Source organism: Solanum dulcamara, chromosome 11 (assembly GCF_947179165.1).
Source record: "Solanum dulcamara chromosome 11, daSolDulc1.2, whole genome shotgun sequence".
Lineage (NCBI taxonomy): Eukaryota > Viridiplantae > Streptophyta > Magnoliopsida > Solanales > Solanaceae > Solanum > Solanum dulcamara.
In genome coordinates, this window is record NC_077247.1 from 15,455,117 (window position 1) to 15,463,015 (window position 7,899).

The window sequence follows — 7,899 nt, forward strand, 5'->3', positions numbered from 1 at the left end:
CATGGTGAGATCCACAGACCACGATGGGTCCTCCGTGCAGCGGAGTCTGGCTAGTTTTAAGAGGGATATTTTGCTCTTTTCCTAGTTTTATCATCAAAGTGAGGGGCTTTTGGGTATTGAATCTAACCTTCTAAGTTAACCTAAGCCTTTTCAACTCATTATTCTCATTGAAACTCTAAGACTCAAAACCCAAACCTGTCAAGCTCCTCTCAAGTCTTCTGCTTCACCAAGAGAAGCTAGGTTTTCATTCCATGATCTTCAAGCCTCCATTTTCAAGATTGCATTGGGATTTATTCCCCAAGGTATGTGGGTCTCATTCATGGGTTCTTCCACCCATAGAGCCCAATTTGTTTTTCTAAACCTTGCAATTCAATTTCAAATGGTGAAATATTATGGGTTTTCATGTTAATATTTCAAATTTATGGATTATTGAATATTTAAGTTTATTTATTTATATTAACCTATATTGACTCCAAATTCATGAAACAATGTAATTATCAAAGTCCTATATGAAAGCATGAAAAGGGGGCGTTAAGGTGTATTGGTGGGTAGTTTTAAAGATGTCCCAATTGATGAATTCCATTATTCTCATGCATGCTAGCCTTGATTTAAATTATTTTAAAGTTGATTGAATAGAACCGACCTAATTTTACTAAGTTTGCAATAAAGTTTTAATTGAATGCTTTGACTATCAAATGAATGTTTATGAAAGATTATGATCCAAAGGGAGTCTTACAAAATGTAAGAATGGTGAACTGATTACGAAATGATGATTCTACTTGTGAAAGGCCAATTCTTACTTGTGTGAATCAATGAAAGGTTTTTAATGAGCTATTGGATTGAATGATGTTTTGATGATCTAAAGCTATGTAAATAATTATGATCTTATGTTATATGAATTATTCTGTGGGATTGATATAGCACCGACTGGGGCATTGAGGTGGGATTCGATACGAGAATCCTAGTTGCAACCCCTTGTCTCATTTTGGAAACTCATCCATGCTATAAAAATAGGATCACAACATCAATACAGTCATTTTGACACTAAAATTACGTTAATCAATGGTGGACCCAAAATTTAGTCTAAAATGAGATTGTGGGACCCACTTTGGGAATCCTAAAATCAACTCCGTAAAAAGGTACTATTCACCTCTCCAAAACTTGTATCCTACAATAGGATCTAATTTGGTGTTCGACACATCCCAAATCAACATCATGCAAAATTGCAAAATTAAAAGTTAAAAAGAAAAGGGATAGCATCACCTTTGGGGAGGTATTTACCTCAAAAGACTAATCCCCTCAATCCTTAAATACTTCTACACATATCCACACAATTTCTAGACAATCTAGGCTTTGAATCACCTAATCTGGGCACTCACAACTCAAGATAGCACACTTTGAAGTTTGGAATTATTAGATGATCGCGTCTGGTCTTCCTTAAAAAGACCAGAAAACATAAATCATCACGATCGGGGCTAGGCGAGTTAGCGATCAAAAAAGTAGAGATAAATTCCCTTTGCAAATGGTGCAAGAGGACCTCAAACGTGATGGAAAAGGTTGTCGAGGCGTCGTGATCACCGCCAAGAGGCCCGAGAATATAAAGGGTTGAGAGGCCAGACCCTAGGTAATGTAGCCAAGCGACGCAATTGTGGAGGCCAAAAAACTTATTCTTCACTAATACAAAATAGGGTACCCCACATATGCGATGGGTTAAATCACCCCGCCCTAGCTGAGTTGCATTAACTGGTTTTGCCCAATGCCATATTTTTTGACAGGGTACTATGGATTTGTTCCAAAACACATGCACATAAATTAGATATTCTACCCCACCGAATTCAATATTCTGGACTCAACAATGATGTCAAAACACCCAACCAAGGTTGTCTAAATAAAAAGAGGATCTCACACCCAAGCGCCATTTTAAACTAATTTCCACAAGGGATCTCGGGATCAGCTCGAAAGCCTTGTAAACTACACAAAAGGTCTCTATAGATAAAACTCAATGTTTTAGAGCTAAAATAACCATCAGAATTCCATTATGAGGCCTTTTACCTTAATTTTTGACTGAAGAACACTATTCAATTTCGAAAGCTCCAAAACGCAAAAAGTTGTATGAACACCAAAAGAACGACCAGACAACCAAACTCTCTATGTCAATATGTCATCAAGGACTTGAAGTCATTATACAAAACCTCAGAACAATTAAAAAAGGCATTAACACAAAATGTCCTGGAGGGTCATTACAACTTCCAATGATAAAAAGGTCTTTCAATTGTAAAATTAAGAATCAAGAGGTATCTAAAGGCTCAAATAAGATGGGGAACTTCTCGCATCTCTTTCTTAGTCTCCCAGTTATCCTCATCGATTAGACGATGCCTCTGACAGACTTTAACTACATGAGTTGTTCTAGATCGCAACTGTTTAACATCTTTGGCCAAAATAGATACTGGATTGTCCACGAAGGTCAAGTGGTTATTTCACTCAACTGAATCATACCTGAGAATGTGACACTCATTAGAAATATACAAGTTAAGCACAGAGACATGGAAAACCATATGAACGGTTGAAAAATCTATGTAGGGCCAACTCATAAGCAACATCACCAATAATTCTCAAAATCTAAAACTACCCAATATACTTGGGACTTAGCTTGCCCTGTCTGTCAAACCTTTCAAGTGTTAAACTAGGAGAAAGAGACAATCACCAAATCCAAACTTTAAAGGCCTACAATGATCTTCATAGCTCTTATGCTTAATCTGAGCTGCTTTATGTTTTTCCTGACTAGCCCAGACCCTATCCAAGGCCTCTTAGAGCAAGTCTGTAGCACATGGCCAGGATCTGAACACTCAAACCAACCAATCAAAGAGCGATAATATCTACCATATAATGCCTCAAACAGGGCCATCTGAATACTTGAGTAGTAGCTATTATTATACCAAACTACACCAAAGCCAATTGTTGGTACCACAAAACTCCAAAATCTAAAACACAAGCATGCAGCATAGTATCCAGAACCTGAATAGTATGCTCTAACAAGTTGTTGTTCTACATATAGAAAGTATGCTTAGATCAACATGAGTATGAAACTCCTCTTGAATGGTCCTCCAAAAGATAGAAGTGATCTGAGAACCTCTATCTAAGATAATAGACACAGGTACCTAGTAAAGATGAACCACCTCCAAAATATAGTTATAATCCAACCTCTCAGCACTGAGGGATTTATGAATGGGAAGGAAATGTGCGAATTTGATTAATCAATACCTGATGACTCAAATGTTATCAACATTTTTAGAAGTCTAAGTCAATACCACAATGAAGTCCATGGTGATACATTCCCACTTTCACTCTAGAATGGATAATATTAGAAGCTCATAACCAAGAGTTAAGTACTCGGCCTTCAACTATTGGAAAAATAAGAAATGGGACACCTATTCCGTGATATCTCATCTCATGCCACTCCACAAGTAGTGCTGTCTCAGATGGCACGACATTTTTTCTATCCTTAGATGGATAAAATATCTAGAATCATAGGCCTTATGAATAATCTGCTGAATCAAAACCCTAACTCCTGAAACACAAATATTGGCATCAAACCTCAAAAGTTTGTCTGAATCTAAGGTAGCCTGTCCAGCGTTATCCCAAAAAAAATGATCTCTGAGAGCCATAAAAGTCTCATCCTAAATTTAGCGACCATGAATCAACTCCAACAAAGAAGACTAAACTCCTACATAGGTCAACACTTTCCTAGAATCTGAAATATCTAAAGTAATCATCCTATTGGATAAAGTCTGAATTTCTAAAGTCAAAGGTGGCTCCAAAATAAAAAGCAAGGCTAGACTCCCCATACTCACCGCCTTCAGGCTTAAGGTATCTCCTAATGCATTCTCCTTGCCCGGATAGTGGAGAATAGAGATATTATAGTCCTTCAGGAGCTTGTTCTACTGAAGTTGCCTCATGTTGAGCTTTTTCTTCCTCATAATATGATGTAGACTCTTGTGGTTAATGTAGACCTCACATCGGACCCCATACAAGTAGTGCAACCATATATTTAGTGCAAAAACTATTGCTACAAACTCCAAAATATTGTTGGGGTCATTGCATTCATGAAACTTTAGCTACCTCAAAGCATATGCAATAAATTAGACCTGTAGCATCAAAACACACCCCAAAACAATGCCAGATATATATCATAATATACTGTGAAACTGTCACCCTTAACATAAAGACTCAAAATAGGAGCTATAGCAAGTAACTCTATGGATCTTCAGAAATCTCATCTCACACTTCTCTAACTACTCAAAAGGAATATCCTATAAAAACCATTTGTAATACCTGTTGTATCTAAACATACATGCAAGTGCACACAATCTCACCAGTAATATAGTGGATCTTTTCAGAACCAGATTGTCGTATCCGGAGGATTATAATTAGGCTTGTGTAATATTTTCAATGAACTAGATTATTCTTGTGTGTTGCAAAGAGTTGAGTTCAATTACATCTAAGACTGAACTATTCAAATCACTATTAAGAAATGACTAAGAAATTTTTGTAAGGTTTAAACAACTTAATAATGAAGTCCTGCCCTATAGCATTTATAGATTTTAGGTCTAACATACTTTACTTTGGCATCTAAGTGGATTTTCAATTACGGATTCACATGATTTATTTTATAATCATTGTCTCTAGACCTCTAATTGCCAACCTATGTTGACAGCCTAACTACATTGTTAAATGGGGATAGTCATGAACCAACATAGATGCATTAATACTATCATGCTATCTAATAACAAAGCATGGTTATAGGTATGTGTCATGGGTATCCTTTATAGGAATTATCCTAGGCAATTCTAGCACAAACATGCTCCTTATATTCTAGAGTTTTATGTCCTTTCTTTCTCTCAAATTCCATGTAGACAATAAATTTATTCTAATGTTGATCAAGCATTAAAATAGTATAAATGAGAATACATAAGTAATTGTATGAAAGACACTATTTTAACCAAATCAAATTATATTAAAACCTTCATCTTATGGCTACAACACTAGAACAAGGGATTTTAGGCACTCATAATTTTGAACATAATCCAAGAAACAATTAATGGCATAAAATCTTACTTCAACATAATAAAGAAGAAGAAATAAAATCCTAGAAAAGTTCTTCTTTCGTCTTACTTCATCAAACAATAAAACTTAATGTTAACACAAAATACAAGTGTCCTATTCATAGCCTCAAAAAATATGAAGTTCCTATCAGTGCATTAAAGTCCGTGATGCACATGTTTTTATAATGTGTAATTCTGCACTTTCCTCATCCGGTGAACTTCCTTCTATCATCAATAGGTCCGCGTAGCAGACCTGGCGCATACTCTCATGGTGAGACAAATTAATTCCAAGTCAAAAATTAAATCCCTAAAGCTAAGTGCATGACATAGATGCACTCCCACATAGTGTATTTTCTTTACTTTTGCTCCCAACTTCATCTTCAAGCTCCAATTTCAATAAGAGAATCTTTTAAGGGTCTATTCTTACTCATTAAGCTATGAAAATGTCCAATCATATTTGTTAGCTATAATTACACATAAATATTCTAATAATAAACTAAACTATAGGAATTTGCTCTCAAGATGTACAATGAACATGGGTTATTTTGGCTATTGGGTGCATAAATGCACGCAAGATCACCACCACACACTTATAGTTTTATTCATCCTCGAACAAACTCCCAGTCCTAAGCACGTAAAACATTTTTACTTGATTCAAGAGACCAACTGATCCAAAATAACCTAACCTGAAAATTTCACTCTTTAGTAAAGAAAACTCACATGAATTGCCAAATCAAAACTTGTTCAGAATTGCCACTCTTTTACTAAGCATGTGCCCTCACCAAGAAAGAATTTCCCATATAATCTCACAGTTACATTCAATGCAATTAAAACTGGGTATCAAGCAAAATCCCACAGGGTTTCCCTTAGTGTAATATGTGGCTCGTTTAAGTAGCAAAGACTTAGGAATTACTTAGAATTTTTTTTGGTTGTAATGTGTAAGACAGAAAAAGTTGAAAAGCCAAAATGAAAGAAAATTCCAAGAAAAGGGAATGTCCCAGAGTTTACAACTTGGCCTACGAGTCATAAGGACTCCTATGAATCGTAAGAGTGGCTCATAGGAATGATATTGAGATTGGAAAAACTTGGTATTAGAGCACAAAGTTCAAATGTCCTAGGGTGTCTAATATACCATATCGAGTCGAGTCTTATTCATCGGTGTGAAGAGCGCCACATCTATGAATAGGAGGATATAAGACATTTAAGAAAATCTTTACTTCTTTCACAATCCATATCGTACGAAAGAGCATACTCTAGGTCTTTTCCCCTAATGATTGTTCGTTGCAATTTTCAAAATATGCCTTCAAGAAGAGCTCCAATCCAAAGAGGGATTGATATTAATGATCGTGGTTTTCTTGTTTAATATAGTCCAAAATAATCATTGTTAGTAAATGTAAAACCAAGGAAAGACATGGGTCCAACCTTAGTTAAATTAAAGAAATTGGTGATTGATAATATTAAACCCCACACTCTTGAGCTCAGAATGTCTCTTAAGCTTCTTAGAAATTATCATGTGAGCTAGATAATCTACGACACTATCAAACAACTTTAAGGAAGGGGGAATGTGATACCCCATAATGGGAAAGGTTGAAAATAGGGTCATGAGAAGTTAGAAGGCATTGGAGGCCAAGTGATGAGTCGTAGGAGTCGACTTACGTACGAAAGCTACCAACTTGAAAATCTTACCTTCTTAAGCTATTTGAGTTCATACCAAGCTTACGTAGTATGGAGTACATGGGTTCTTAAAGTAAGATGAGATTACGAACCCACAAAGAGGAGAAGAGAAAGACACGTGGCACCAAGAGGAGGCGCCACATTGCAGCATAGGAATGTGCCATGTGGCAGTAGGTGACCCACCTTCTTGGGGTAAAGTAGGTGACCCACCTACTTGGGGGGTGGGCCCACTAAGGACACATGGCAATCCCTAATTGATTGCATGGTTGAAGTGGCCCAATGAAGGGATGACACATGTCACCCTTAGGGGATGACACATTTCACCTCCTAAGGCAACATATATATATGTTTTATTTGACTCTTAGAGTCATTGTTCATCTAAAACAAGAACAAAAGAAAGAAAGGGAACTTAGAGATTTGAGAGAGAGACCTACGGGTTTGAGGGGCTACCAAGGTAAGGCCCAATTTCGTTCCGTGAATTAATTATTTAAGGTATCCTATGATGATATAGTGGTTTTTAATATGGTAAAATTTCATTTTGGGGCAGCAAGGAAGAAATATAAACAGTCCGCTAATTTTCAGCATGTTAAGAGAACTTCCGAGACAAGTATGGCTTGGTTATATTCTCCCACATTTTGGTAAGGGTTTGGACATATTATGAGGGTATTAATGATGTAAATTTATGGTTTGTATAAGCACCAAATGGATAGCAAACAGCCACGACATTTCAGCCGCAACTAGAGAACTTCCGAGGCAAATTTTAGCAAAATTTGGCAAATTTCGGGTAAGGTAAGGTCTTTCCATCCAATTTTAAGTTTATGATGTTTTTATAGGGTTTATTATACACCTTTTATGCTGATTTAAGTTTAATAATGTCATATAAATGCTCGGCATTAGAAGCAAACTAAATTGAAGTCGTTATGGTTAAATTGAAGTCGAGTTGGGTATTGTGCATGTGGTGCTGCAACTGTAGGTGGTGTGGTGATGTGTTTCAGGGATTAAAAGTATCCTAAAATAGGTGTGGGAGCTTCTGGTTTCAGCCAGACAACCCTCCGCTACATATGATTAAAGGTGTTGCAACATAGAGACTAGAAACCCTATTTTGGATATCGTAATTTTGGGC